This window comes from Prionailurus viverrinus, chromosome A3 (genome assembly GCF_022837055.1).
Source record: "Prionailurus viverrinus isolate Anna chromosome A3, UM_Priviv_1.0, whole genome shotgun sequence".
NCBI classification, from domain to species: domain Eukaryota; kingdom Metazoa; phylum Chordata; class Mammalia; order Carnivora; family Felidae; genus Prionailurus; species Prionailurus viverrinus.
In genome coordinates, this window is record NC_062563.1 from 2,949,387 (window position 1) to 2,956,840 (window position 7,454).

Consider the following 7,454-nt stretch of genomic DNA (forward strand, 5'->3'; position numbering starts at 1 on the left):
AAAGTCTTAAAACGCTGGGGGAGGAGAAGCAAACCCTGGTAATGCTTGGGTATAGATGGAGACTCACTGTGGTTGGGGGGAAGGAAAAGAATACTCTGTCCCTGGAGAAGTGGCAGGAATCCATCACAGGGACAGATCATAATGGGTTTCCTGATGCTAAGATAGAGGCAGGACTTCTGAGGAAGCCCCATCCCCCAAACCCAGGGACACAGTGCCTTTCTAAGACTGTTGTTGGACCATAATGTCACAGAGCTGCCTCTTACCCCCAGAATAACAAGCACAGAGGAATAAGCAACAGCAATCCTCAGTGTGGCCCAGGGGAAAGGAATAGAGACTCTTTTGGAGGCACTGACATCCAGGGAAGTCCTACAGCAGAGAGTACAGCAGTATCACTAAGAAAAGCTCTGACAAACCAGCCCCCACCTGAAATACAAGATAATACAGAGAAATTTTAAGCCAATAACCATAGCAATAACAAAACCCAAACCAACTCAATTTCTAGCTAGATTGGCTAAGTACCACCACACTAACAGCCCAGCAGAGGAAGGAGCCAGCCACATCCAAACATAAGTACTAATTACCTGGATCTCTACCATCTTACATATGGCATTCAGGGGTAACTAGAATGCATGCACAAGCCAGAAATTATGAGACAAACAGAAACTCTGCCAAGAGACAAAATAATCAATATAAGTAGGCTCAGGAGTGGCTCAGATGTTGGAAATATACATGATTTAAAACAGCCATGATGGATAGCCCAGAAGCCCCCTACATTGCCTAGCCATGGTCGACCCCACCACGTTCTTTGACATCACCACAGAGGGTGAGTACTTGGGCCATGTCTCCTTTGAACTGTTTGCAGATAAAGTTCCAAAGACAGCAGAAAACCTTCATGCTCTGAGCACTAGGGAGAAAGGATCTGGTGATAAAGATTCCTGCTTTCACAGGACTGTTCCAGGATTTATGTGCCAGGGTACTGACTGGCAGCAAGTCCATCTATGGGCAGAAGTTTGATGATGAGAATTTCATCCTGAAGCACATGGGTCCTGGCATCTTGTCCTTAGGGAATGCTGGACCCGACACAAGAAGGTCCCAGCTTTTTGTCTGCACTGCCAAGACTGAGTGGTTGGAGGGCAAGCATGTGGTCTTTGGCAAGGTTAAAGGGGATAGATATTGTGGAAGCCATGGGGCACTTTGGGTCTAGGAATGGCAAGGCCAGCAAGAAGGCTACCACTGCCAAATGGACAAAACGAATACATTCGATTTGTGTTGTATCTCAACTGCCAGACCATTCCTTCTGTAGCTCGGGAGAGCACCCCTCCGCCCTCACCTGCTCAAGATCCCCTGTAATCTTTGTGTTCTCACTGCACTTATGTGGGTTCCATGTTTTCCCTTATTACCCTCCAAGTCTAGCTGGATTGCAGAGTTCAGCTTACAATTATGGAATTAAAACTGAACACCACCACCACCAAATAGCCATGATGGATGTGTCAAAAGTTTTGGAAGAGAAGAAAGACAGAATTCAGGGACAGTTGGGGGATTTCAGTAGAGAGATTATAAATAAAAGTCATGGTAATGGAGATAAAGACTTCCTTGAATGATGTACATGGTGCACAGGCAGATTATGATCCCTGGCTGCTGAAATTTGCGGCCAATGAGAGAAACGTTGGTGTGATCCCAGACTAGGACAGGTAAGAAGAGGGCTTGGCTATCTCACTCAAGAATTTTGACATTCTGGGGAACCATAAAGGTCTTTGATCTCGGATATGAAAAGATGTGATCAGTGCGTTTGAAAAATAGTGCCATGACTATTGCCGACAAGGAGCTCTTCTGGAAGCCAGTGTGAAAGAGGCTGAGTGGTGGGTGAGGGAGGGGGCAGGTGGAAGGGAACTGACTCCCAAGACGCAGGGTGAGGGACAGGGAGGCCTCACCCTCTCTCTGAGGGTTCCAGCTGCACAGGCTGCTGATGCTGTGGTCCCACTTGGGATCTCAGAACCTTTGTGGAGGAGGAGAGAACGTGAAGTGAGTTTCCACAGATGCTCCGGAGGTTCCCGTGGGAGAAGTGGACACACGTGGTCAGTTAGGGAAAGAGTGTTAATGGTGGAGAAGCGCCAGTACCCCTGAACAGAAGAAGGTGGACTCAGCAATGCGGAGGTGTCTGTCCCGGCTACAAGATCAGAGGAGACGCCCAGGGAGAGACGGGTAGGAAAAGGGTGAAGACTATTTCTTGCCCTTCCATATTTTCCCCTAAACTGGAAATAACTTGATTTCTTACTTTCCCTCTAACCTGTGGTACTTTATCTTCTCTTGCTTTTTATTTATTTTTTACTTAATTTTTAAGGTTTCCTTATTTGTTTAGAGAGAGATAGTGAGAGAGTGTGGGAGGGCCAGAGAGAGAGGAGACAGAGAATCCCAAGTGGGCTTCGCGCTGTCAGTACAGAGCCCACGAACCATGAGACCATGACCTGAGCCAAAATCAAGAGTCAGATGCTTAACTTATGAGCCACCTTTTCTTGCTTTCTCAATAAGCATGTCACAGGGAAAATACACAAACATGTCCACGTGTAATTAAATATTCCCCAAAGAAAGGCGGGCTGCTCTTTTGTATCGACAGTTCCCTTTCTGCTGGTTGCTGTGCTCGGCCTCCTTCTTTTAAATATTGTTCAGACTGTATCTAGCACAGTGTCAGCTCCTCCGTGGTGCCCGATGATATTGGATGATGGTAATTATATGCGTCACTGGAACAGCACTGCTGTAAAACCAGCAGCCATCCCAACCCATAATGTCAGAGTTTAAAAAAAAAAAACAACAACCTTATTCTTCCTTTATATTATAGCACTGGATCAGAATCACGGGTTTCAAACCGAATAATAAAAGTAATTTCCTATGATGAAGATAGGGAGAAAAATAGTATTCATTAGACAACCTCCTATCTAACTTGGATTGTGTTAAACAGATAGATAAATGCCATAACGTAGTATAGAGATATAAAATATAGGGGTGCCTGGGTGGCTCAGTCGGTTAAGCATCCGACTTCGGCTCAGGACATGATCTCGCAGTTCGTGAGTTGGAGCCCCGCGTCGGGCTCTGTGCTGACAGCTCAGAGCCTGGAGCCTGCTTCTGATTCTGTCTCCCTCTCTCTCTGCCCCTCCCCTGCTCAAGCGTGAGCGCTCTCTCTCTTTCCTCTCTCTCTCAAAAATAAATAAACATTAAAAGAAAATTTTTAAAAAATTCACCACAGTGTCAGGTGACTCAATGGTGGCATGAGAAGTGTTTAGCCCTTTCATTTGCTAAACTGCATTTCCTTTTTAAAATATTTTAAATGAACACAATTACCTTTAAAATGCATTTAAAATCTCTTTCTCCCTCTCATTACAAGAGGATCTACTCGAATTTCCCCATCAGCTTACTCTAGCACATTCCACATCCCAGATTTGTTCTGGAAACATCCTGGGAATTGAGGTACTTATGCTGTTCTCTGCCGTCTTGTGACGCACAGGTATGACCTGTTTGGTCTTCTCTAAGATGTTTCCTTGATGGGGCTGTTTGTCTGAAAGGATATTTAACCCAAATCCTAGGTTGTTTTTCATTTCTTTCATTTTTAAAACATTTTGCTACTATGCATATGACACAAACAGAAAAGAGTAAAAATTTTAAAAGCACATCTGAATGATCGGTTACAAAATGCAATTGACTCGGCCATCCAGACCAAAACAGAATAGTTCTGCATTCCAGAAGCCTGCCTCCTGTGCCACCGAATGCCCTCTCCCCACTTCCCCTTCCACATCTTTAAATCCTCTCTCTGCCTTCTTCTTTCTAGTTTAATCACACAAATATACAGCTCTATATATTACAGTTTAGTTTTTTTAAATATTAGATAAAAGGGATGACAGTCTGACTTCCCTTGTGTGATGAGAGCAACTGTAGCATCTCCTTCGGTGCTGGCATGGTGACGACAGAATCGCTCAGCTTATACCGGAGCATGTAGTCACTGTCTCCATGTTACAACGGGTTCTTGTTTTGCTGGGTATAGAATTACAGGTTGGTGCTTACTGTCTGTTAGTCCTTCTCACTGTCTTCGGGCTTGTATGTCTCCTGTTGAGAAGAGGGTTGTAAGCATCAGTTCATATTGTCGTTTTGAAGAAACCTTGCCTCTTTCTTCCAGCTATTTTTTAATTTTTTTTAACGTTTATTTATTTTTGAGACAGAGAGAGACAGAGCATGAACGGGGGAGGGGCAGAGAGAGAGGGAGACACAGAATCGGAAGCAGGCTCCAGGCTCTGAGCCATCAGCCCAGAGCCTGACTCGGGGCTTGAACTCATGGACCGTGAGATCGTGACCTGAGCTGAAGACGGAGGCTTAACCGACTGAGCCACCCAGGCGCCCCTCTTCCAGCTATTTTTAAGAATTTAAAAAATTCCCTTTGCCTCTAGTGTCCAGAAGCTTTACTGTAACGTACCCTCATGTGTAATTTTTAGAATTTACTGTTTGGATCTGCAAAGCTTCTTGGATCTGTGATTTTTGTTTTTTCATTAGCTTTATAAAGTTCTCAGCCGATATAATATCACTTCTGCCCAGTTTTCACTCTTCACTCTCTGGTATTCCAATTCCACACGCTGGCACTCCCTCAGTACCCTTGGGGTGTCTTCAACCTTATCCTGTACTTTCCATAATTTGTTATTCTGTGATAGCCTCTTGACTTTGACATTTGACCTATCTCCCACTTCACTAATTATTTCCATGTCCAATCTATATTAAATCCTCCAACTTAATTCTAAATGTTTATGTATTTTTCTATTCCATAATTTTCAATTAATTCTTTTTTTTAAAGAATTTTGTAGGTTCTTTTGTAAGAGTTCCCAAAGGCTCTGTTTCCTTGAATATGATCATCAGGTTCTTTAAAGTCCAACAACTCTGGGGTGCCTGGGTGGCTCAGTTGGTTGAACGTCTGACTCTTGGTTTCAGCTCAGGTCAGGATCTCACAGGTTGTGAGTGTAAGCCTTCATCGGGCTCTGAGCTGGTGGTGTGGAGCCTGCTTGGGATTCTCTCTCTCTCTCTCACTCTCTCTCTCTCTCTCCCTCTCTCTCTCTCTCTCTCCCTCTCTGCCCCTCCCCTGCTCTCTCTCTCACAAATAAATAAACTCAAAAAAAAATATGGTTCTCCAACTCCAATCTCTGGATCCACTGTGAGTCTGTTTCTGTTGCCTGTATTTGCTGCTGATTTCTGCACATGTTGTCCTGCCATGTCAAGGTGCCCAGTTATTTCATGCAGTGTGCCAGAAGCTTTACTTTTTACAGAGCTTTGCAGAAATTATTCAGGTCCCCGTTGACGGATTTATGTTTGCTATAGCAATCCTAGAGCAATCCCATTTGAGAGATCACTAGAAGCTAAGGTGCAGAGGCTGTGGTGATCTGTTGACTCCTAGCCTGCCCCAACGACCTTAGAAGAGAAGCATCTCCTGATGTCAGCTTTCACTCCCACATCTTACACCCGCCATCCTTCATTCTCTTACTTTCTGTCGCAATCTCGCAGAGTTTTTAATATGTTGTATGATTGGTCTCATCCCCTTAGTCTACCATTTTTAAAAAAGGTTCTTTACCGGGGCGCCTGGGTGGCTCAGTCGGTTAAGCGTCCGACTTCGGCTTAGGTCATGATCTCCTGGTCTGTGAGTTCGAGCCCCTTGTCAGGCTCTGTGCTGATGGCTCAGAACCTGGAGCCTGTTTGAGATTCTGTGTCTCCCTCTCTTTCTGCCCCTCCCCTGCTCACGATCTCTCTGTCTCTGAAAAAAAAATAAACCTTTAAAAATTTAAAAAAAATAAAAATAAGAAAGGTTCTTTTTCGATCCATTAAATAAATATCTGTTGAGTCCTAGTCTGTGCCAGACTGTGTGTTGCATGCTGGATGTTCACTGGGGAGCCAGGGAGAGAAACACCACCCACGCGGCATTCATAGTCTAGTGTTTTAAGATTTAATTACTTGACCTCTGGTCCTATAGGACCTTATAAGGGCAGATTTGAAATGAATCCAGAAAGTACCATCACGGTCCACAGAAATGGCTGATCTCACAGGGTGAGCAGAGTCCTGGAACGATGTTGAGGGATCTTGCTGAAATACACAGAGGAGAGTCCCGGTCATGTGACGACACGTATTTGTTGGGGCAGGAAGTCCAACGTGCTCTCCTGCCCTTCCACCAGCACTGCCACCGGCAGACCATGGTGATGGTGACTTCTGCGATCCTGACCTGGCCCGCTGATGGTCTGGTTGTGGTAAGAGGACAGAAGGGGAGGAGTTGAAAGAACTTACTTAAGAGCCATTTAAAATTTAAACAGTGTTCATAGCCATCAAAGCCTCGAGGTGTTCTAAAGCAACACTACTCCCTCAGAACACTATTCCCTCATGTTTACACGATCTCTTCAAAGGCCCATTAGATCTAAACTTTTGATGTGTGACCGACTCCTTCAGTGGTGGCTTTTTGTCAGCTCAAATTTAAATCCAGTGGGGAAACGGACAAATTGGCTCTTTTATCCACCACTTTCAGTATCAACTCACAATGAACCGGGATATTTTCCCCACTTAAAAGCTACATGATGAGTTTATGAGCAGGACAAAGCGAATAAATATTCTGCCCAGGAGCTCCACCGGAACACAGAGTCAGACTTTCGGGACCGGAGCCGTGCACGCCACTCTCCTCCAGCTGAGCCTGTCTGATTCCATCTCTTCCTTGGGAGCACAAGCACAGCGTGTGGAGAAGCCACCGCCTCCGGCCAGTGTTGGGAAGGGTCCTGTGGATGCCGTGGCCCTGGGCTAATGCAGGTGTGCTGCTAAACTGAGGAGCAAGGGTCCTTCCGTAAAGGCCAGGGGACGATCGTTGCTGGAAGTGAGCTTGTGACATAGAACTGAATCAACCCATCTCCAGCCCCCTTTGTTCTCTTAGACCAAACCGCAAGCTCACTGTAGATGCTGCACACACCTTTCTTTCTCCAGACGTCAGTGCTCGCTTTGGAAGGGGCGACCCAGGTGTGATGAGCGGGTTTGCACTGGGGACATCCAGTCACCTGCCCAGTGCTGGCGTCTCCTCTCCCGGCACTTCCTTGAGAAGACGTAGCATCCCTGTGAAAGCTAGTTTACCCACTGAAGAGGGTGTGGAAGAGAAGACACACGTAGAAAAATCTAACGATGAAATCATTCACACGTCTAGAGGATACATGGAAAGCTTTGCTTTTCAAAAAGTCCTCTTATGGGAAATCCTTTTATATTAGTGAGCTCAGGCTGTCATAACAAGAGACCCCGGACTGGGGGGCTTAAACGCAGAAATCTATCTCCTCACCATTCTGGAAGCTAGAAGCCCAAGATCAAGATGCCAGCAGGCTTGGTTTCTTCTGAGGACCAGGAGACTCTCTCCTTGGCTTGTACACAGTCGTCTTGCTGTGTCCTCACACATCTTTGCTCTGCAT

General features: G+C 45.6%; 1 pseudogene; it reads left to right on the forward strand.

Moving 5' to 3' along the window:
* Positions 1-783: 783 nt before the first annotated feature.
* On the forward strand, positions 784-6,808 carry LOC125162080 (peptidyl-prolyl cis-trans isomerase A-like; annotated as a pseudogene).
* The last annotated feature ends 646 nt before the right edge of the window (positions 6,809-7,454 follow it).